Source organism: Ursus maritimus, unplaced genomic scaffold (assembly GCF_017311325.1).
Source record: "Ursus maritimus isolate PB19 unplaced genomic scaffold, ASM1731132v1 scaffold_20, whole genome shotgun sequence".
Classification (NCBI taxonomy): domain Eukaryota; kingdom Metazoa; phylum Chordata; class Mammalia; order Carnivora; family Ursidae; genus Ursus; species Ursus maritimus.
The window spans coordinates 10,580,334-10,606,145 of NW_024424453.1; the positions used below are offsets into that span (position 1 = coordinate 10,580,334).

At 35.9% G+C, this 25,812-nt stretch overlaps 1 long non-coding RNA gene and 1 pseudogene across 1 annotated transcript in view; one reads left to right on the plus strand and one right to left on the minus strand.

Moving 5' to 3' along the window:
- LOC103677670 overlaps positions 1 to 25,812 on the minus strand; it is a 332,269-nt gene that overhangs the window by 187,835 nt on the left and 118,622 nt on the right. The window lies entirely within an intron of this gene.
- On the plus strand, positions 4,328 to 4,418 carry LOC121104325 (annotated as a pseudogene).

Genomic DNA, 25,812 nt, shown 5'->3' on the forward strand with positions numbered 1-25,812 from the left:
AGTCAGCATAGAATATCAACAGGGTGAAATTTAAAGTTAAAAGCAATAAATAGGATACAAATAGATACTATATCAAAATAGAAGTTCTGCTACAACTTATGAAGAAAATACAATAATTATAAATATGTACAAAACAATTAAGTAATTAATTATATAAAGCAAAAACATTCGAAATGGAATAAGAATTTGATATGTATAATATTAAAACAAAAGCCTACAATAGGTTTATTTCATAATGAGACAGGTCTAGACAACAAAAAAGATACAGCATATATTTACTGAATTGATGATTTGTCTGGCTATAAAGAAAACCTTGTTGTCAGAATAAAATCCAATTAAATTAGAAACAGAGTTTTTTTTTTAACTGATTTATTTATTTTAGGAGTGGGCGAAGGGCAGAGGGAGAGGGAGAGAGAAACTCCAAGCCGACTCCAAGCTGAGCACAGAGCCCAACTTGGGCTCTCTCTCTCTCTCTCACAACCCTGAGATCAGGACCTGAGCTGAAACCAAGAGTTGGAGGCTAAACTGACTGTACCACCCAGGTGCCCCAGAAACAGAGTTTAAAAAAAAAAAAAAAATCCTCAAGTACTCAGATATTAGGAAACGCTCTCCTTGAGAGCACTTGCATCAGAGAAGACACAAATGTGAAACAAGGAAGTTTCAAAAGAGAACACTTTATAGCAGATAAAGTAGTATGCAAACTTTACTAGAATGTAAGCACATTTATGTCAAGAATTTTGTGTTTACATGTTCCCAAATCAGTGAACACAATAAGTGTTCAATAAATATTTACTGAATACATACCAAAACTAATGAGGTACAACAAAACACTATTCAGATGAAAACTAAAATATTTGGTACTCACCATCAAAATTATAAAAACAGTAACAAAAAAATTATGAAGATGAAATTAATAAGAGGAATCCCCAAGTTAATTTTTAATGAAAAAAATAAATCCAAAGCTGGTTCTTTGAAAATATAAAGATTAGTGATTAATCTGATCAAGAAAAAGGGGTGCCTTGGCTCAGGTCATGATCTCTTAGTCATGAGATCTGTCCCATGGCAGGCTCCATATTCAGCAGGGAGTTTGCTTAGGGTTCTCTCGCTCCCCCTTCCTTTGCCCCTCCCCTGGCTCATGTTCTCTCTCTAAGATACATAAATAAATCTTTTTAAAAAAAGAAAAAAGAGGGAAACACACAAATGAGTATAGAAATGAGACTGGAACCAGAGACAAAGGAAAATGAAAATAATTATCAGAAAATATTGTATGTAACTCTATAATTTTATAGACCTCTCAAGAAAGATGATAAATTTATAAACCTCTCAAGAAGGATTATTTCCTAGCAAAAGAGAAAACTATTAAATTTGACCTCAAGAAGAAACTGAAAATCTGAGTAAATATATTACACTAAAGAAACTAAAAAGGTAAAAAAAAAAAAAACAAAAAAAACCCTAAACACTTGTTTTTTTTTTTTTTTTTTAAGATTTTATTTATTTATTTGACAGAGAGAGAAGAGAGGGAACACAAGCAGGGGGAGTGGGAGAGGAAGAAGCAGGCTCTTAGTGGAGGAGCCTGATGTGGGGCTCGAACCCAGAACGCTGGTATCATGCCCTGAGCCGAAGGCAGACGCTTAACCGCTGCGCTACCCAGGCGCCCCCTAAACACTTGTATTATTAGAAATTCAATTGCATGAGGGGATTCAAAAGAGCATACTTGTAAGCATTGATTTGAAAAAATATATAACATTTTTATGTTTGTATCTATCTAAGTAGGAATCCCTCCATAAAACAGTTACAACTGCCAAGAAGAGTAACTTTCCCAGTATCTAGAAAAGTGGCCAATGGGCATACCCTAATACCTAACAACTCCTTAGAGACGCTTTCCCACAAGAGCTTAAGCAGATATGATCAGAAACATTGACTTGTAATGGCGAAGATCTGAAAATAATCTAAATGTCCATGGAAGGGGGATGGATGAACACATTATGATACATTCAAACAAATGACCTTATGCAGCAGTTAAAATGGTTACAGCTCAAAAATATGTTGAGCGAAGAAAACAAGTTGTAGAAAATTATTTGTATATGAAACCAGTTACATAAATTTTTAAAATTAACAAGACAATGACTATGCATGTGTTTCAGACACATATGTATGTAATGAAAGTGTGGAAATGTGGACTGGATACACGGTAACATCACAGGGATTGCCTGCAGAGAGAAGCAGCAGCGCACACCCTAGAAAGGGAAAGATGGGAACCTCAACTTTAATTTTCACCACTTAAAATGAGATCTAAAATAAATATGACAAACTCTCAATATGATTTAAAATTCTGGAAATATGCACAATTTTGTATAACCCTTAGTCAAGTTTTAAATTTATATTGCCTGTCAAAAGCTCTTTTCTGCATTTCTTTTGTCCTGGATGTTCCCAGTTTCCTGAGAGGCACACAGTACTGTCTCTTTCCCCATACCAACTCTCCAAAAGCAATCCCATAGCTGCTGTTGGTATTTAGTGTAATTTAAAGAAACTTATTACTCTCACAGATACCTAATTATTAAATCTATATCTGTATGTACTTTCCAAATATCAAAATATCAGAACAGGGAGTTGCATCTTTGTAATTGAAGTGATGTTTTTCTGGGAAACGAGTTTTCCCCGGGCTCCCAGAATCACATCTGCTAGGCAACCTTTTATATGCCTGTGTGTATTTCAAGTTCAGCTCAATGAAGACAATTAACTTGAGCATTGTTTTATTATTACATTAATGCAAAAGACTTGCATAGGGACATTCTAGTATTCACAATACTGCAAATTATTGCATAAACACATGTCTCAGTTCCCTAGATGGATAGGGTGACCAAACACATGACAAATCTGTTTTACTTAGACTACTGTTTGCTAGTGAATATGTTTAGAGAAATACAGGTAGGGGAGATGGCTGAGTTTGGAATTAGGCACTTGATACTCTCAAGGCTGCTGCTTCTTCTCAAGGCTTCTTCTTCAAAGAGACCGGAAGGCTATTTCTCTATAATGTACAAGCAGCAGAGCAGGATACAACTTTTTGGCTGTGCATATACAGGCAGATTGCCACTGGCTGGAACCGAAAGCTCAGTAACTTCCCCATTAGCATTGGATTTAGACTTTTACCTTCAGCTTGTTTTAATTAATTTTTTACATAATCCAAGATTCCTTTAAGGAGTACAAACAACATATGCCTTCTAATAAATCTGATAAATGTATTTAGATTTCTATACCACTTAGTATCAGGTAGTACACAATTTATAATATTAAATAACTAAAAGCTTGGTTTCCTATAGTTTTATTAGTTTTTTTCTTAATTGGTCTATTATAGTCATTTAAAAACACTGAACATTTCTTATAAGAATTAGAAACTTCTGTTTCTACTATACTGAAGTCAGATAAATGACTCCTGAAAATGTTAGAATCATACTGGTAATTTAAATATATATGTATAAGCATATATGCTTAATTTAAGTATATATATACACACACAAGTCAAATCTTTAATTACCTAAATTTAAACCATTGTTTTTGGTAATACTGCATTTTAATGTATAATATGCCCATGTGCCATTGGTTCTTAAATACCAATATCCATGCTTCATAGTAGAAAAATTGCTTAAATAGTTTAGGAATAAAATTATATTATATACTAGGGTCATTTGTATTAATATGTGTGACTTTTTGGTTCAGAAATATACTCATATAGGCTGAACTTTCAAAAATATTTTATACTCTGGTTTAATATCAAGAAGTTTTAATTTTGCAATATGTTAACACAAAACACTTGATAGCTCTGTGAAAACTTTTGTAATACAGAGAAATTATACTAGTCACTCACATTACAGTTAAAAAATTCAAATAGATATACTTATTACTATAATCAGTTATTACAGAATCATTGTTATTTGATATATAGTGGAAATAAAATGTGAAATATTCCTCTGAAGGCAAAGGTATACAATCACATTTCCATAAAAGTGAGGAAGCAAAATAAAGCATTTATTTCTGAACTCTCCATATATGTCCAAAGAATTTGGAAACTTTATCACTAAATCCAAATGGAATACTTAGGAAATAAATTTATCTGAATATCAAATGTACCCCACAAAATGTAACTCTTACTTAGACTAAAACTCTGATGGAATTAAGTAAAGGCATTTCTGTAGTTATTCAGAAAGATGAATGGCTATTAAATGAAATCTTAATGACAATGGGCACTCTGGCTCTGAATAAATGTAGTAATAATCCCTTTTCCCTTAAAAAAAAACCCCACAGAATTCTTCTAAAGCACAGTGTGTTAGTGCTCACTTTAGTAGCACATATACTAAAATGGGTTAGCATGGCCTCTGTACAAGGATGACATGCAATTCCTAAAGCAGTCCATATTTTTTAAGATATGGAAGCAACCCAAATGTCCATCAATAGATGAATGGATAAAGAAGATGTGTATATATATAATATATATATATTATATATATATTATATATATTATATATACATATATTACATATATACACATGTGTATATATATATTATATATATATTACATATATACACATACACATGTATATGTGTACATATATTTATATATGTATATGTGTGCTAAATATATACATACTTACTGGAATATTACTTAGCCACAAAAGGAATGAGATCTTGTCCTTTGTGACAACATGGATGGACCTAGAGGGTATTATGCTAAGTGAAGTAAGTCAAAGAGTTGGAAGACAAATACCATATGATTTCACTTATATGTGGAATCTAAAAAAAAAATGAATAAAGAAACAAAAAGCAGAACCAGACCTATAAATTCAGAGAACAAACTGATGGTTACTGGAGGGGAGAGGGGCAGGGGTATGGGCAGTAAGGGTAAGGGGGAGTGGGAGATGCAGGGTTCCAACTGAGGAATGAGTGGGCCACCAGAATGGAGGGGTATAAAATAAGGAATGTAGTCAAGTAATAGTATCATATGGTGACAGATGGTGATTTGCTCTTGTGGCATGCACAGCACAAAGCATAGAGATGTTGAATCACTCTGTTGTATACCAGAAACTAGTGCAGCACTGTGTGTCAACTATACTCAAAAAAAAGAGGACAGTGCATCATCAAGATTGAGATAGGCTATAAATAAAAATTTACCTTGTTCCCATAAAGATTTTAAAATAAATAGTTCTAAAATTCTTTAGAATATTTATTTATCTATCTATCTATCTATCTATCTATCTATCTATCTATCTATCTATCAGAGAGAGAGACCACGCAACAGCAAGCAGAGGGAGGAGAAGCAGGCTCCTTGCTGAGCAGGGAGCACAATGTAGGACTCGATCCCAGGACCCTGGGATCATGACCTGAGCCGAAGGCAGACACTTTGCCAACTGAGCCACCCAGGTGTCCCTACAATAAACCTTTTAAAAGACTGAGATCTTGACGTTGGTGGAGAGGGCATGGCCATGTCTCACTGAATGGCAGAGAAGTCACTGTGGTACTGTGTCAGCAAAACCTTCCAGAAATCTACTGTCTAGGGTGTCAGAGAAAGCTATTCACAGGGACACATCTCCCCAGAGGCATTCTGCTACAATATCACCAGGGGAAGCTGCTGGCAGCTGAGTGCTGCTGACCACCAGGCACCGTAGGAGGCAGAAGATGGAGAAGCTGCAAGAATGAATTTGGCTTTTTCTTCTGAGTGATTTTTCTATCCTCTGCATGCAGTATTCAATGCTACAATGCTTGGTTATATCAAATCAGTCAAAGGAGAAAGATCATGAAGAACTTCACGAGAAAGGTTTCTTTTCTTTTTTTAATAATAATTTTTATTATGATATGTTAGTCACCATACAGTACATCCTTAGTTTTGATGTAGTGTTCCATGATTCATGAGAAAGGTTTCTAAGGGCAAGGTCTGGAAGTGGCATCTATCATTTCTATTTACGTGTCAAGAACTCAGTCAGTCATATGCTCACACCTAACTGCCAAGACAGGATAGGAAATGTAGTTAAGCTGGTGCCCAGGAAGAAGAAATGTTTTTTGTTGTTTTGTTTGTTGGGCTGGTTCTTTAAAATTTATTTGAGAGAGAGAGCAAGAGAGAGAGCGAGATTGAGAGATGAGGTGGGGGAGAGGCGGGGGGAGAAGCAGACTCCCTGTGGAGCAGGGAGTCCCAGTGTGGGACTGGATCCCAAGACCCTGGGATCATGACCTGAGCCAAAAGCAGGTGCCCGAAGAAATGGTTTTGGTGACTTGTTAGTCTGTCATACATTATTTCTCTTAATTTATTATTTTATTTTTCCTGAGAGCAATGCATCTTACTGCTGGTCACCATTACATCTGGCCTGGATGATAGTAATGTATGTGTGTAATATCCTCAGATGTCAGTTGGGGCCCCTCTAGTCCACTAAAATCTGATGATGATGGTAATGTGTGTACACATATATTGAGATGCCAGCTAAGACTCCTCTGTCCATTGAGTTCCAGATAAGATGTGCTCCAGTTTCATGCCCCCAGAGAGGTCTGCAAATTCCCAGAGTCCTTATATTCTTATAGTCTTCTCCATGCCTAACTTCTGCTTTCATACACACTGTCGCCATTCCTCACTGCTCTGATCCAGATATGAGATCCAAATCTTTTATCAATTTCCATTCAAAAGTACTTGTTTAACCACAACACTTGTGGGTATGGAAGACTTCACAGAGGAGGTTTAAATGATAGCAGAAGGAATAATTTTAAACTACATACTAGGCAACCTCTCCTTTAGTACCAACTTCTGGGAAATTTCTGAGGCTCTTGACTTCATCTGGTTTCCTTCTTCACATCATCTCGCTGCTCCGTTTCTCCCCAGAGTCTCTTTACTCCTCAGAGGAAAACAGATCCCTTTTGTGTTGTCATACAGAACAACTCGACCATTTTTATTAGTTGTTTCTTAAGTTCCTACTGACACCAGTGTTCTTGGAGTCTTATTTTCCATCCCCAAGGACTCTAAGTGTACTTTAAGAGAAATCCATGTGCTGCTTGTTAAAGCTAAAATTTTCACATTATTTTATACAAAGTCAAATGACTTGATACTGACTACATTAAGTGAGTTCTACCAGATCAGGATTCCCAACATGTGTTCTATGATGTACCAATCCTATGAGATAATCTGTAGACATAAATAAATAAATAAATAAATAAATAAATAAATAAACGAGATCTATGATCAAATAGTTTTACGAATCCTTGCATACTATACTCCCCTTTTTGGAAATTCACAATGCATATCAAGCATATTGAAAGCTGGGAAAAGTCATGTACCTGTTTAGCTGTGATAGTAGCTAACTTACTTGTTGACATACCTTTTTTTTTTCTTCCACAAAATGCCCTCTAATGTACAGAATGTAGAAAGTCCCTTCTAGCTATAATGTTCTGAAACACTATAATTCTTAAGCACCTATATGACTAATGACAAAACAACCATAAAAAACAACAACAAAAAACCACAAAAAGCAAAACAAACAAAAAACAAACATCATTTCGACAGCCTGGCCAGAATGGGAGTTTCATACACTTTCTTACTGTCAAGAGCCCTCTTGGGTGACCACTGCCTCTACCCAAAGTTTTAAGTCATCTGGTTATTCTAAGAGGGTGAGGCAGAGCCTCTCAGAGACTAATCAGAAACAAACAGGAAAAAGAAAAAGCAAATTCCCCAGCTGGTGCTAAAAGCTCCCTGTTTCTACACTTTCACCTTCACCAAGGCTATTTTAGGCAGGGCTTTGGCTGTCTGCCTGACGAACATCCCTTCCCTCTTTCCTCTTTGTATTCACCCACTCTAGGATTCCTGTGTTCTCTTGAGATAGGCTGCTTCTGCTCCCTGCACTCTTACCCAGTGTCTCCCCCTATATTTAACCTTTCACTAATCCTGGTCTTGACTCTTGATCTTTTTAAAGGCCTAAAGGACACTTGGTTGTAATGTAACCAAATTTTATAGCAAGTCAGCAGTCTAGACAGTAGGTGACTTTTATTGCCCCTTCTAACCTTGAAACTATGAAGTAGTTAGACTTTTGCTCTGGTAGAACATACTGACTAGCAAATTTTTAAAAATACATCTTAAATGAGAAATACTGTTGGGTAGCACAATTAACTTGAATATTGTCACCAAGGTACAGGCCCAGATTTTTATCAGTTTGAAAGTGTCTTGAAAAACACATAGTGTGATACACAGTAAATCATTAGTATTTTCTGCCACTTTCTTTGAAGAAGCATTTATTTCTACTGTTTGAGTAGACTCTGAAATAAATGTATTGAAGTCTCCTTCCTTCAGATAAATTAACTTTTTAAAAAAAGGTAGAAGTCTTTATATTTACTGACTATAAGTTCTTTGCCTGATACATGTGTTGCAAGTGTTATCACCCAGTCTAATGGCTTACCTTTCATTTTCTTAATGGAGTCTTTTAAATAGCAGAGTTTTAAAATTTTTTAAGTTCAATTTAACCATTTTCTCCCAGAATATTTAGATTTTTAACTTTTATGTTTAAGTCTATAATACATCTCAAAAGAAAGTTTGTGAAAGATATGAGGTAGAGATCAAGGTTAATTATTTTTCATATATTTATCTGGTTGTTACAGCACCATTTGTTGAAAAAGTTTCCTTTCTCCATTGAAATTCTTAGTGCCTTCATTAAAAATCTATTGACCATAAATGGTGGATCTATTTCTAAGCTCTTTTCTGTTCCATTGATTTATTTTTCTATCCTTATTTTTCTATCCTTATTCTAATATCACAGCCTTAATTACTATAACTATATAGTAAGTCTTGAAATCAAGTAGTGTAAGTCCTCCAACCTTGCTCTTTTTCAAGATTGTTCTGTTTATTCTACATTCTTTTACTTGAAAATAAATTATAGAATACTTTATTTATATTTACAAATAAATAAATACAGGTCTATTGCTGCTTTAAGTGGGATTGCACTGAAGTTCTACGTTAATTTGGAAATTTACAACTTAAAAATATTAGATGATATCATCCGTAAAGATAGTATAATCCTACATTTGCTTATGTTTTTTGAAATTTCCCTCTGAAATATTTTTCATTTACTGTGTAGAAGTTATGTGCACTTTTATTAAATTTATTCATGAATATAAATTTTTTTTAAGATTTACTTATTTATTTTAGAAAAAGAAAGAGAGAGAGAGAGAGACAGTGAGCATGAGCTGGAGAGGCAGAGAGAGAGGGAGAGAAAATCTCAAGCAGACTGTGCCAAATGCAGAGCCTGACATGGAGCTCGATCTCACAACCCTGAGATCAAGACCTGAGCCAAAACCAAGAGTCTGATGCTTAACTGACTGTGCCACCCAGGCATCCCTAAAATGTTTTTAATACTATTACAAAGCATACTATTTTAAAGTTTTGTTTTCCAAATGTTTGCTGCTAGTATATGGGAACACTAATATCTCCACTATCCCAGATTCACCACATGAAAAAAACTTTTAATTAGAAAGTCAGTCAATAAATTCAACTATGAGAAATATAAACTAAGTACAGTTTACTTACACATAAGACTGATTGTTCAGAATTTATTTCCCAGTAATATCTTTATAAGTTGATTGGCTCTTCATCCATGATAAAACTCCTGAGGAGAATGTGACAGATGGCACCAGAAATAAAGACTCTTACAGACTTTAATTAAATGCCTCAGTTTCTATGTTCTCTGCCCTTGGCCTACCAACAAAACTTTAATGTAGTAAACTTGAGCATGGATTAACTACTAGATCAAAAGACTTGATTAAGTTAAAATTTACTACATTAATCTAGTAGTTAATCCATGCTCAAATTCACATTAGAATTTAATAGAAAGCATTTTAAGCTCGTCAAAAATGTATTTGTAAGGCATAAAAATTAATTAATAAATCCAGTGTTGATGATATAAAATTTATACACTGCCACTTCAACATCTTTTAAATACTGTAACTATCTTCTTTTCCTTTCCAAATCTCTGAAGTTCTTGTTCCATTCTTTTTCTTTTTCTCCCTAATATTTTTATTCTTCTTAATGTCTTCCCAAACAATGGTTATCTTACTTCTATTTTAAAGGTAACTAGATTTTTTTTTTTTTGTTGAATGAATCTTCATAAAAGAGGCTTCCTCTGGCCCACGTCATCTTTTTCTCTTGGCTAAGCCCCTTGAGTGTCTTCATCAGGTACTCACTATACAAACTTCCCATATTAGTACATGCCCAGAACATAGAAGGGGTTTGGATAAATACTTTAAATGAACGAGTAAATGAATAGACATACAAGTGAAATAAATCTGGTTATATTCTCAACTTCCCCTAAATTCCCTAACATTAATAATTCAATAATTGTTTTTCAACCTAACTCTTGCTGAACATTTTTGCTGCACTTCGTATCACTGACTCCTTCCTCCTTCATATCTTTGTCTTGTGTTTGCTTTAATCTCTTCTTTCTTTTCACATTATGCTTCCATCATATTATCCTGTTCCTTATCTTCCTCCTACTCACTTAAATTGACCTATTTCTTTTACTCTACATGCATTTCTTAAGAGTTCATCTAATTTCCAGTTTAAATTGATTTTATGGATCAGATCTGCTACTACCTCATAGAGTGCCAGTTTGAATGCAAAAAAAAGCAGACTTTCTGCACACACACAGCTCTGTAGATGCACAGATTGTGACTATAAGCCACTTTTGTACACATTTGAAAGATCTGCACCTTCCTTGGATTCAGCCAGGTACACTATACACGGAAGTCCTGTGAATGTCTGTATTCTACATTCCCAGCCAAAATACCAGGATTATCTATCTATAAAGGGTTCATATGAATACTCCTAGGTCATGTGGGATTTGACAGGTCAAAAAATCAAAATTAGTCCTTTCATCCAAATTTCCTGTTCTTTCTAACTTCAAGATTGTATTAGTTTATCAATGACCAAGCCATTCTGATACATACTTAACTTTATAACTTGTCTGTTCATTTTCTTTCAGAGACTACCACACTAAAACAAGACCCTAAAATCTGATCATTTCACTATTCCAGTGGTCTCATGTTGGAGGTGTTTATCTTTCAGTCTCTCTATTTGGTGACTTTTCATTGCACTCAGAATAAAATCCACTGAAAGCTCATAGGACTTGATTTGATTGCACTCACTTCCCTTCTCCACCTTCATATTAGAATTAGCGTCCTTGATATCTCATAAACTTGCATTTTCCCTTGACAGTTTATCATCATTTAAATTAAACAAACATTTGTAAAGTCATGTGTTATATTTGTCTCCTTCAGATTCACATTCATCTAAGAATATACGGAGTTTATCAACTTATTCAATCTTTATTCCCAGAGACCAGTATAATACCTAGCACATAGCAGGCAATGTGTATTTGTGAAAGAATAAATGTAAGTATCAAAAGAGTATCATTTTAAAAATGGAAATGGTCTGGTTAAATATAGCCTATATTGAAAAAGCCAGAAATAATAGAGTTCAAACTGTGCCATGTAAACTGAAGATGAAGTAACCATTAATCATTCCCACAGTTTTCAGAGGTCTTCTTTCCTCCAAGAACACCATTAGTTATTGCTCCTGGAGTAGACCTGGTATGTATCTCCATATCTCACAAGGAGAATCATCCCTAGTACGCACCATTTAACATTAATGTTTTAACTAGTCCATCTCACTTTATTAATGAGAGCAAGCACACTGATACAAACAGCTGGAAGAGCTGCTTAAAAATGAAGCATAATTTTTATTCATTTGTTTAGTATTTTAAAGGGAGAAATGCAGAAAAGTAAACAGAAATACACATGAACAAAAAGTATAAGAGGAACAAATCATATAAAGGAAATGAATGTTGATTTATTTATTTCTCCCTAGGTATGTGAAACAAAATGCCAGAACTAAAACTCCCCTAGCCCACCTAGTCAGATGGTCCTCCACCACAAAACTTTTTGTTATCTGACTTCTCTACTTACTGAATAAGGATGTAATGACATACTTGTGCTTCATTTTGCTCATTTGTAAGATATAATACTATTTGTAAGGGATAATACTAATATTTACCTATTTACATATAATAAGATAGTGCACTTAAGATATTAGTGCACTTAAGATGTCTATGACAGTGGTTAGCACATAGCAATGAATCAATAACTTCTCTCATTATTATTAATATATAATATTTATGGATGGAGATTTGATAAAAATCCTTGGCATCAAATTTCAGTGCCAGTCACCAGTTCTATCAGTTCTTTTTTCCAGTTAAACCTAAAAGTTTTTATCGGCAATTCAAACTCATCTGAACCATTTACAAAGCTATCATTTAGTTCCATTCACATCAGTCACAGCCCTTTTGTTTGTTGAGAAGATCTTGGCTCAATAGGCTGTCCAAATTACCTGGCCTTTAGCCCTAGCCCATATTTTGCATCTTGGTTTTCCAGGGTGTTATTTTAAGCCCTCCACTTTTGCAAACACCTGTCTGCTACTCAACACTTAAAGAGAGATGGCCGGCTGATGCACATAATCAGGACAAAAATATTTCTACTCTTCCACTGTTTTTGTATACAATGCAATTAATCCACACCCAAGTCACTGTAGGATGTAAATTCTATATTGAACATCCTGCATCATAGTCATTTCCATCTTTTCTTCTTTGCAATTTTTTCCCAACAACATGGACACCTGGCCAGTATCTAACAGAATTAAGGAATTTTTCCTCTGTTAAGAGAACCTCTGAAGCAGACTATAGCACAGGAAGAGCCAAGTACCAAGAATATCTAGGAAAAATGATATCTGCCTCTCCTGACATATATGTATTGCTCATCCATGCCAAAATCACAACCCCACCCACTCTGAAGAGTGTTTTCTGGTCCTGTCTGACCAAAAGGACTGGCAACAATTCATGGAAGCTGTGTAGCCCCACAGCACTTAAGCCAAGAGGCAGGTGAGCAGAGCCAATCATCCCTAGAGTAGAAAGCCAGCACCAAGCACAGAACATTTCTGTGTTATGCATATACAGGGGGTTAATTCTTAGCCAAGTTTCTGAGGGAAGCTGTGGGCCCCTCCCAACCAGAGAGCCTGTTAGGGAAACAGAGTAGCCTGAAGTGGCCCCTTTTTATTCCGTGCAAGCAAGGGAGCAGAGCCCACCCACTATCGATACTGTCTTTCAACCCCACCTAACCAGAAGGGCTCTGGACAACTCCCGGAAGCTGTGTAGTCCAGTGGCACTCAAGCTAAGAGACAAGCAGGCAGAGCCAATAGTTTGCAGAACAAAGCCAGTGGTCTTGTTTGGTCAGAGAATTTGGGGTGTGGGTCAGCTTGAGTTAAGATAATAAACAAGGAGCTTTAATGGCTTTACAGCTGCTTTCCCTAAGCAGGGAATCTACTCTGTAGCCCCAATCATCCCTGAAGACAGCCTTCAGCATGTCCTATCAGGGAACCTAACCAGAGAACACAGGAAGCTACATAGCCCATTCAACAGTCACATGTACAGTGGTACTTGAACAGAAAGCATGGGCCATGGCTTCCCCCATCTACAGAGCAAAACTAGTCACCTCACATGACCAAGGAATTCAGTGTATACTGGCCTGATGTGGGTCCTCATACTAGGGGTTATACCAGCTCTGGGCCCTGTCTTGCTGCCGTGTCAGAGGAAGAAAGCTAATTCATAGCCTCATCTACTACTGAATATAGTACCTAGTCCTGACCATCTAGTAAGCCTTACCAGAGAATCCAGGCAATCATGGAGCCCATCCTACATTTTAACTTGGGTAGAGAACCAAACCAGCAGTCCTACCCAACTGTTCTAAACTAGTGGCATACACTCCTATCCTCATCTTCAGAGCTCAAACAGTTGCCTCACCCAAAAATAGAGTGTAAGTGCAGGCCCCACCTGCCCAGGAATACTGCCAGCAGACCACACCCAGAAACCCAACATAAGCTGACCAGTAAAGAACTGTCTTTGCCAAACAAACAAACAAACAAACAAACAACCCTGTAAAGTCTGATAGAAGAGCCTGATTACTCAAATGCACGGATAACATATGAAAAGGAAGATCACAAAAAATCAGGTAAATATGGCACCACCAAAGGAAAGTAATAAGGCTCCAATAACGTACTCTAAAGAAATGGAGATCCATGAACTATGAACAAAGATTTCAGAATAATCTTAAGGAAGTTTAGAACAGAACTATAAAAAAACACAGACAACTAAAAGAAATTCAGAAAACAATGAATAAACTAAACAAGAAGTTCAAAAAAGAAATAGCAACCATAAACAAACAAACAAACACAGAAATCCTTGCAATAACTGAACTGAAGAACTCAATAGAGAGTTCAAAAGTAGACCCAACTGAAGAAGGAATACTGGAGGATAAAACACTGGAAATTACTCAGAGTTACAAAAAAGAATAAAAAATGAGAAAGACTGAAGAGAGTCTATGGGAATTACAAAACACAATGAAAAGAAACAATATGCACTTCATGGGGATTCCAGAAAAAGAGAAAGAGAAAGAGACAGAAAGTATATTTAAAGCAATAATGGCTGTAAACTTTCCAAACCTGCAGAGAGAAATGGACATCCAGATCCACGAGGCCCAAAGGAGCCCAAACAGGTTGAATCTGAATAGGGCTATACTGAGACACACCACAATTAAATTGCCAAAAGCCGAAGACAAAGAATTATATGAGCAGCAAAGAAAAAAGATAAGTTACGTACCTCCATAATAAGACTATCAGTGTATTTCTCAACAGAAACTTTTGAAGTCAGGAGAGAATGGGACAACATATTCAAAACATTAAAAGACAATAACTGTCAACTGAGAACACTATACCCAGTGAAGCTGTCCTTTGGAAATGAAGGAGGGATAAAGACTTTCCTGAACAAAAGATGAGGTAGTTTATTATCACCATGTACTGTATTACATGAAATGCTAAAGGGACTTCTTTGAGTGGAAGTAAAAGAATGCTAATTAACTCATAGAAACATAAAAGGGTGGTGTAAATCTTGTGGTAATGGTAAATATATAGTCATATGTAGACTGCAATAGGGCAACAGTGGTGCTTAATTCACTTACAATTCTAGTTTAAAAGTTAAAAAAAAAGTAGTGAAAAATAACCATAACTACAATCATCTGTTACTAGTTACACAATGTAAAAAACTTTTAAATTGTAATAGCATTAACCTAAAATGTGAGAGGGAGAAGTGAAATTGTCTAATTTACAAATTCTACTGAAGTTGAGCTGTTATCTGTTTAGAATAGGGTGCTATAAGTTTAAGACATTTTATGTAAGCCTCATGGTAACCACAAGAGAAAGTCCTGTAGTAATTACATAGAAGAATACAATAAAGAAGTCAAAGCATACTAACACCAAAAGACATCAAAACATACACACAGAAAAGACAGCAGGATAAGAAACAAGGAACAACAGATCTACAGAGCAGAAAATAAGCAAAATGACAAAAATAAGTCCTTACCTATCAGTAATCACTTTAAATGTAAACAGATTAACTCTCCAATTAAAAGACACAGAATGGCTAAAAGGATAAAAAACAAGACCCAACAATATCCTTCCTATAAGAGACTCACTTTGGCCTTAAAGACACACACAGATGGGACTGAGAGTGAAAGGAAGGAAAAGGACATTTCAAGCAAAGGGTAACAACAATAACAACAAAAAGCAGGAATAGCTATATTTATATAAGATAAAATAGACTTTAAAACATGGTAAAAGGAGACAAAAAGGGTGATTGTATAATGACAAAGGGTCAATTCATTAAAAAGATAAAACAATTATAAATATTTATGTACTCAACATTGGAGCACCTAAATATTTAAAGCAAAACTAATAAAACTAACAAAAAATAAATGGTAATACAATAGTTGAGAACTTTAATGCCCAGCTCTCAACAATGAATAGATCATTCAGACAGAGCATCAATAAGGACACAGAGGATTTGGACAACACTATAGACCAAATGGACCTAACAGACATATATAGAACATTTTATCCAACAACAGCAGAATTCACATTCTTCTCAAGTGCACATGGACTATTTCTAGAATAGATCATATGTTAGGCCACAAGACCAGTCTTAGCAAATTCAAGAGGACTGAAATCATACCAAGTATCTCCTTTGACCACAATGGCATGACACTGGAAATTAATAACAAGAAGAAAACTGGAAAATTCATGAACATGTGAAAATTAAGCAACACTCTCCTCAACAACTAATGGATCAAAGAAAAAATTAGAGGGAAAATTAAAAAGAAAAATTTTTAAGACATACAAAAATAGGGGCACCTGGGTGGCTCCGTTGGTTAAGCGTCTGCATTCAGCTCAGGTCATGATCTCAGGGTCCTGGGATCGAGCCTTATGTCAGGGTCCCTGCTCAGCAGGGGAGTCTGCTTTCCCCTCTTCCTCTCCCTCTGCCCCTGCTCATGCACTCTCTCAAATAAATAAATAAAATCTTAAAAAAAAAAGACATATAAAAATAGAAACACATCATAGCAGAACTTGTGGGATGCAGCAAAAGCAGTTCTAATAGGAAAGTTCATAACCATAAACACCTATATTAAGAAGCCAGAAAGATCCCAAATAGACAACCTAACTGTATGCCTTCAGGAACTAGAAAAAGAAGAACAAACTGAACCAAAGTTAGCAGAAAAAAAGGACATAATAAAGGGGAGAGCAAAAATAAATTAGAAAACAGAAAACCAATAGAGAGTACTAACCACATTAAGAGTTGGTTCTTTGAAAAGACAAAATTAACAAACCTTTAGCTAGACTAACCAAGGGGAAAAAAAGACCCAAATCAAGAAAATTATAAATGAAAAAGGAGATATTAAAATTCAAGAGATATTAAGAAGTTACTATAACCAACTATACACCAACAAACTGTTCAACCTAGAAGGAATGGAAAGATTCTTAGAAGCATACAACTTACCAAGACTGAATAAAAAAAATAGAAAAATATGACTAGACCAATTAGTACTAAGGAGACTTAACCAGTAATCAAAAGTCTCCTGATAAAGAAAAACAAAGGACAAGAGGGCTTCACTGGTGAATTTTACCGAATATTTAGGGAAAAATTAACATCAATCCTTCTGAAACTCTTCCAAAAACTCGAAAAGGAGGAAATATTCCCAAACTCATTTTATAAAGTCAGCATTTTCCTGATACCAAAACCAAAAAAGGATATTACTAGAAAAGAAAGTTACAGGCCAGTATCCTTGATTAATATGGATGTAAAAATTCTCAATAAAATACTATCAAACTAAATTCAGCATCACATTAAAAGGATCATTCAACATAATTAAGTGGGATTTATCCCTGGGATGCAAAGATGGCTCAACATATGCAAATCAATTAATGTGACATATCACATTAATAGAATGAAAGAAAAGAATCATGATCATCTCAATAGATGTAGAAAAAATATTTGACAAAATTCAACATCTGTCCCTGATAAAAACTCTTAACAAATTAGGTATAGAAGAAACATATCTCAACATAATAAAGGTTATATATAACAAGCCCATAGTTAACATTATACTCGGTGAAAGATTGAAAGCCTTTACTCTAAGATCAGGAATAAGTCAACAGTGCCTATTTTCACCACTCATATTCAACAAAAGAATAGAAGTCTTAAGTAGAGCAATCAGGCAAGAAAAAAAAAGATATCAAAATTGGGAAGGAAGAAGTAAAATTGTCTCTTTTATAGATAAGATTTTATATACAGAAAATCCTAAAGACTCATCCAAAAACTGTTAGTTCTAATTGACATATTCAGCAAATTTGCAAGATACAAATTAAGCATACAAAAAATCTGTAGTATTTCTATACACTAATAATGTATTTTCCAAAAAAGAAATAAATCGATCCCACTTACAATAGCATCAAAAACAATAAAATATTTAGAAATAAATTTAACTAAGGAGGTGAAAGACCCCTACTATGAGGACTACAAGACACAAGACACCATTTTATCTGGTCCTGATGGGTCCCCTTTGAGTCTTCTGGACTACGAGGACTTCTAGTCCTACAATGGCCTACAGAATCTGAGGAGAAGGCAGAAACAATTCTTATTATTCTTATTATCCACAGTATTTTTTTTCTTTCTTAGATTTACTGAATCTGTAATCTTAGATTTACTGGCAATCATGCCAGATAGTTCACACTTTATTTTTTCCCCAGTTTTGTTAAGAAATAGTTGACATATGTTACTCTATAAGTTTAAGATGTTATAGCATAATGGTTTGATTTACATATATTATGAAATGATTGCCACAATAGGTTCAGCTAACATCCATCTTCTCATACAGATACAATAAAAAGAAGAGACAAAAAAAGAAAAAATTGTTCTCCTCGTGATGAGAACTTAGAGGATTTACTGTCTTAACAACTTTCCTATATATCATACAGCAGCATTAGCTTTAGTCATCATGTTGTACATAATATCCCTAGTAGTTATTTATCTTATACCTAGAAATTTGCACCTTTTGACCACAATTTCCCCTCCCCCTACCTTCCACCTAACCACAAGTGTGATCTCTTTTTCTAGGAGTTTTTTGTTGTTTGTTTTATTTATTTATTTATTTATTTATTTATTTATTTATTTATTTAAAGATTTTTTTTTATTTATTTGACAGAGATAGAGACAGCCAGCGAGAGAGGGAACACAAGCAGGGGGAGTGGGAGAGGAAGAAGCAGGCTCATAGCGGAGGAGCCTGATGTGGGGCTCGATCCCAGATCGCCGGGATCACGCCCTGAGCCGAAGGCAGACGCTTAACCGCTGTGCCACCCAGGCGCCCCTGTTGTTGTTGTTTTATGTTTGTTTGTTTTTTATCATACATTATTTGTCTTTCTCTGTCAGACTTATTTCATTTAGCATAATGCCTTCAAGGTCCATCCATGTTGTCACAAATGGTAGGATAGTCTCATTTTTTATGCCTTAATAACATTCGTGTGTGTGTGTGTGTGTGTGTGTGTGTGTGTATCACAACTTCTTTATTCATTCAGCCATCAATGAACACTTAGGTTAACCTGTTTCCATGTCTTGGTTACTGTAAATAATGCTGTTATGAACATGGGGGGTGCAGATATCTTTTTGAAGTAGTGCTTTTACTTCCTTTGAATATATACAATGGAATATTACTCAGCCATAAAAAAAGAATGAACTCTTGCCATTTGTGACAACACTGATGGACCTAGAGGGTATTATACTAAGTGAAATAGGTCAGTCATAGAAAGATGAATACCAGGAATCTAAAAAGCAAATCAAAACAAACAAAAAACAAAAGAGACTCATAAATACAGAAAACAAACTGGTGGTTGCCAAAAAGGGAGAGAGTGAGACCATGGGCAAAACAGGTGGAGGAATTAAGAGGTACAAATTTCCGGTTATAAAATACATAGGTGATGGAGATAAAAATTAAAGCATAGAGAATATAGTCAATAATGTTATAATAACATTGTATGATGACAGATGGTAGCTACACTTGTGGTGAGCATTGTGTAATGTAAAGACTGTCCAATCACTATGCTGTACATCTGAAACTAATATAACATTGTATATCAACTATACTTAAATAATAAAAACAATTTTTAAGTAATTAAACCAAAACAATAAAGGGAACAAAGGATGTATTTTCCTACTTTCTTATATTAATCTTTGAAAGAGACTTATGGCACTTATTAAGTTATCACTTATCAACCAATTCTCTTTAAATAGAGCTAAATTCTTATATAATTTTAATTTAAAAACAAATACATACTTTAAAAAATGTTTTCTTCTGGACTTCCAAATTTCTTTATAGCCCTCGTTTTAATTTCTATAAAGTAAGACATGTGTATAACTTGGAGTCAAATAGTTTCATAAGGTCTGTGGGCAGGGGGAAGGGGATTGTCTTTCTCTATTTCTTGCCCCACATAAGCAGGTATTTTCAACTCTCTGTGATGATTCTACTGCTAAATATCAAGCATATTTTTGTCTTTCTGTTTTAGATATTTTTTCTATTGATTTATAAATAATTAATTGACAGTTGTGCAATTTTGAAGAAAGGTTTTACCTAACATAGTAACTAGAATATAGGTTTTCTATTATAAACATTTCATAAATATTCCCATTGTACAATTGAGTGATATGGTATAATTTAATACTTTTCTCTCCATTGGATATTTATTTCCAACTTAGCATAGAGATAGAACTATATAAAGCAGAAATTAAAATATAATCCTAATTAAGGAAGGCAGGCAGAAAGAGGACATTAACTTTCTCACAGAAGGATTTTCAGCCCTGGAGTGATAATTCTTTTTGAAGTCTTGCAAGATGGGCATTTGCTTCAAGAACAGGGTTCTATAGAGCTGTAAGATTTACTAATGTGTCCTTAAGATCTATCACCCCAAATGCCAGCTGGCTGGGAAATGTGACTCCTGCTGTCTTGCTGGAAAACAAAAGCAAAAATAACTATAAATATAACCTATTGTTAAAGAATACTTTGAATATATCTGATTCAAAATGTTTATGAAATTCAAGGTTTGTGTGTCAGTAGGAAGACTATAGAAGGTGATGAATCATTTCAAAGATGGCAATTCTTCCTCACTGACAACAGAATGAAAGCCATCCATAATTGCCAGGCAGCTGCCCTGCCTTGACATCCAAAACATGAATGGTCTGCAGGCAGAAGAGATGAGTGATGATGAAAATGACAAGCACTGACATCATAAGGCTTGTTAAAGGTCAGAAAAGCCAGCCAAGAAGCTGTCACTTAACCACAGCCATCAGACGGCAGACTTTGAGTTCAATAATTTTTAAAGTCTTTAAAATTTTTTTAGATAGGAGGATGTTTTGCCTCTTAAATTTTTAAGAAATAGTTATAACTCCTATCACTATTGGCATCTAAAACCACTTTTCAACTTATTAAATAAAAGTTAAAATATATAATGCCATAAGTGATAACAGTAGTGGCATTAAACACGGGCCATGGAAACACTTTCCCAGAGTAAATACACAAACCATCTTAAGCCTCTGTGCTTTGCATATTCAGTTTTGTCTACCTAGAGATTGCCTCCTCCCCCCAATACCTCCCTATTTTGTCACTGGCGGGTGAAGTGCATTTAAGAACCAGGCTCCAGTAGTCTCCTCTCCTTTGGGTTTTCTAGTAGCTAATTCTCCTCTGTCCAGCCGGCAGAAGCTGTTTTACACCTCCTTTGGACCATGCAGCATGCATCTGCCCAAGAACTTGCCTGTGTTTCCATTGCCCAGCTGCCCTTGTTCACTCTTGTCCCAACATTGTTGTCCTGGTCTTAACAAGCTCTTCCCACATCTCTATGAATTTCTCTGAGAACCTCTTGATTGCAGCTGGAGAGGACCTAAGCTAGACAGCTAATATAGGAGGCTCAGTGGGCTATTCCTATTATACTCTGAGTTGAGAGAACCACCAAAGGCTATGTTATCCACCTCACTGCAGGCACAACTTAGAAGTGTCTAGTTCAAAGACTATGTCCTAACACCAACCAGGAGTCTATCCTCAGCACAAGACATTTTAAAGAGATATCTGACAGCTGCCCTTTTGAGTAATGCAAGGTTTTTTAAATGATTATTCCCATCACCTCGCCCCCACCCTCCCACAGGGATAGAAATGGAGCGGGGCTTCTTTCCCTTCCCAAAGTAAAGGAAGAGGAATCCAGGAACATTACTAATAATATAACTAGAAATATAGCGTACATTTTTATTTTCTTAATTTGGGTTCTTCTAGAAAGAAAACCTTGGGATAAGAATTCAAATGCAGCCTACATAGGCAGCAACCTCTACGACATCGGCCAAAGCAACCTTTTCCATGACACATCTCCAAAGGCAAGAGAAACAAAAGATAAAATGAACTTATGGGACTTCATCAAGATAAAAAGCTTCTGCACAAGGAAACAGTCAAAAAAACTAAGAGGCAGCCCATGGAATGGGAGAAGATTTTTGCAAATGACACTACAGATAAAAGACTGGTATCCAAGATCTACAAAGAACTTCTCAAACTCAATACACGAGAAACAAATAAACAAATCAAAAAATGGGCAGAAGATATGAACAGACACTTTTCCAATGAAGACATACAAATAGCTAACAGACACATGAAAAAATGTTCAAAATCATTGGCCATCAGGGAAATTCAAATCAAAACCACACTGAGATACCACCTTACGCCAGTTAGAATGGCAAAAATAGACAAGGCAAGAAACAACAATTGTTGGAGAGGATGTGGAGAAAGGGGATCCCTCTTACATTGTTGGTGGGAATGCAAGTTGGTGCAGCCACTCTGGAAAACAGTGTGGAGGTCCCTTAAAAAGTTAAAAATTGAGCTACCCTATGACCCAGCCATTGCACTACTGGTTATTTACCCCAAAGATACAGACATAGTGAAGAGAAAGGCCATATGCACCCCAATGTTCATAGCAGCTCTGTCCACAATAGCTAAATCGTGGAAGGAGTCGAGATGCCCTTCAACAGATGACTGGATTAAGAAGTTGTGGTCCATATATACAATGGAATATTACTCAGCTATCAGAAAGAACGAGTTCTCAACATTTGCTGCAACATGGACGGCACTGGAGGAGATAATGCTAAGTGAAATAAGTCAAGCAGAGAAAGACAACTATCATATGATTTCTCTCATCTATGGAACATAAGAACTAGGAAGATCGGTAGGGGAAGAAAGGGATAAAGAAAGGGGGGGTAATCAGAAGGGTGAATGAAACATGAGAGACTATGGACTATGAGAAACAAACTGAGGGCCTCAGAGGGGAGGGGGGTGGGGGAATGGGATAGACCGGTGATGGGTAGTAAGGAGGGCACGTATTGCATGGTGCACTGGGTGTTATACACAACTAATGAATCATCGAACTTTACATCGGAAACTAGGGATGTACTGTATGGTGACTAACATAATAAAAAATCATTAAAAAAAAGAATTCAAATGCAGAAGTCATTTACTTGAGAAGTGTAGGAAGTACTGGTAAGGGAGATGGGAAGAAGGAAAGGGAAGGGAGGGTAACACGAGGCTAATACTCCCAGGGAATTTAGAGTCAGAGTCAAACACATGCCTGAAAGTTTTCCCTGAGGGCAAGGGAGCTGGGGTATGTATACACAACTCTAGTCAGGAATCTGTTGAAGGCTACTTGGGGAAGGGGTGATGGCGTTATTATCATGACACTCTAAGTCTTCCTTAGGAGACATAGAGATTGCAAAGTGGATTCCAAGGCAAGAGAGAAGGCCCTCGGGTGGTTAATTAGAGTTCTACTAAAGGTGTTACCCAGTAACTGAATAGGAGTCCAAGTCTCCTATATTCTAGCAGTGCCTCACCTACACCAATTAACTACTTTCAACTTTTCCATATCCATTGATTTATTTCATTTAACTTCTTTCTACATATGGAATAATATTTCAGTCAGAGAGGAAACTGAATCATATACTCATAAGTTTTTAAAGGAGTCAGAGCTAGTGGCAGTTTTAACTTAATATCCAAGACTCTTAACTCTCAAATCAGTTCTCTTTACAACTGTAAACCTCCTGAGTCCTTCCTTGACTTTTAATCTTTAAAATTCTTCAGAGCCCATGGACATTCTGCCAACTTTAACATCAATATATTGCTATATTGCTACTGCCCTGAATATGATATTGATTTTTTTGTCAAACTGATGTTCACTTGATGATACCTCTATTAAAGCAATACACCCATAAACCTCAGACATGTTAGGATGAACTGGAGGATCCACCTATTCAGATGAGTTGTGTACTACATTTTATCAAAGTATGCAGCACCAACAGGATGCATTACACTTTTGGAGTGGGTTTTAGAGCCCTCATTGGAAATTTAAAAGGTAATAAACTTTGTTTTCTCTATGTTTCCAGATATTCCAATAGTGGGAAGAAATACCATCACGAAACGGATGGAAAAACACTGTCTATATTAAGAGCCATGCAAGAGTGAGCAAGTTAGGTGAGCTTCCTCTTGCTCAGGCATTTTCCTACATTCCTGAAAAGGGGAATTCAGGGATGTGGAAAATGGAGGGAGAAGCCCAGACCATAACCCTGCTGTAGTCAGTAAAAATTTCCCTCATGAGTAAAAGTTTTTCTTTTCAAAGAGCCAGCACAGAAGCTTTGAATGAATGGTTTCTTCATTTCTTCCCCTTCCAGTGTCTTGGTTTTTATTTTTTATTTTTGGCTTTTTGGAGTTTTTCACCTTAGGAGTACAAGGGGCTCACATTGGCTTTCTGCCCATAAACATTTGATTTCTTTTTGGTATTCCACTTAAACCAATATAATGATGATTGATAGTTGTTTAGTAAGACTAGAACTCAAGAGAATGATTCATGGATGGCTATGTACTTTCAAGAGCTTCAATCATTATGCATCTGAAGGAAAGACAACAAGTACCACAAAGAGCTATAAGGCACATATATTAATGCACAGATTCTGCTCAGTTTCTGGAAAGGAAATAAAACAATTTTTGGAAAGTGGTTATCACATCTATCAGAAATTTTCTTAAAACATTAGAACATAATCTGAACCTCTATGTACGAATGGGAAGAATGTCAAAATTCCTATCCTTCAAAGTTGAAGCTGTTTTTTGTGGTTTGATTCATAATAGTCTCCTAACCAAGACTGCCTGGAGGGTGGCAGCTCACTATGATGGCCACAGAGCATGAGATTTTTGGGAACAATATGGTAAATCATTTATCCAACAAATACTGTTGAGAGGCACAAGGGATATTATGGTAAAAATTTCATAGTCTTTGGCTTTTTGGAGCTGAGTTCAAATGTGGAAGGCAGTTAACTGAACAGCAAGTATAATATAAAACAAGTACAAATTAGGGTGCTGTAGGAATATGAGAGGCACAGTAAACCCAGCGTTTGGGATTCAGGGCAGGCTAAGAGTTGGCGTTGGGGGATATGGAGAAGCTAAAAGGATATATCAGCAAAAACACTGCTGCAGAGGCAAAGGAAAGTACAGCCCCTTTGGGGAACCATGGGTAGTTCCATTGAACTGCATGGCAGTGAGCAAAGGCTGTAAACTGGTGACAAATGGGGCTGGGAAGGCCAAGGCCTTATAAGTCATGTTAAAGAGCTGGAAATTCATCTAAATATAATAATTAATTAAGAAGGCTTAAAAAAGAAAGTATTATAATCTTATGCACTTTTGAACAATTGTTCTGGCTGTACCATGGAGACTATTCTTAGAAAACGTAAGACCCGTAGGCAGGAAAATCTGTAAGGAGCCTCTAGCAATAGTTCAGACAAAAGGCAGTGGTGGCCTGAACTACAGTAGTGATGATAAGTACAGTGACAGATAAATTTGAGAGATATTTAAGAAGTCGACTTTGTAGGCCCTGGTGATTGTTTAGATGCCAGTAGAAAGGACAAGGAATAATCAGAACTTCTGGCTTGGGCAACTGAATAGGTGCTGTGCCATTTACTGAAAACTGAAAACTGAGGAAAAGATGCAGTTGTTATGTGTATTAGCCATTCCGCAGAAATTGGTATTTTCATCATAACATTTATAATTGTTTTAAATTACCTCCAGGTCCTTTACTTTGCCACCAATTACAAATAATATACATTTTACAGATGAAAAATTCAAGGCGTAAAGAAATTGAATGACTTGCCCTTGATCACATACATCATAAGTGGCAACATCAGGACTGGGGCAAGATCTTATGTTTCTAACACCATTGCTTATTGCACTCTGACTCCCTTCCCTGGAAGCTGCATTAACTCTTAAGAACCACAGGGATACTATCTTTAGTAGTATTATCAG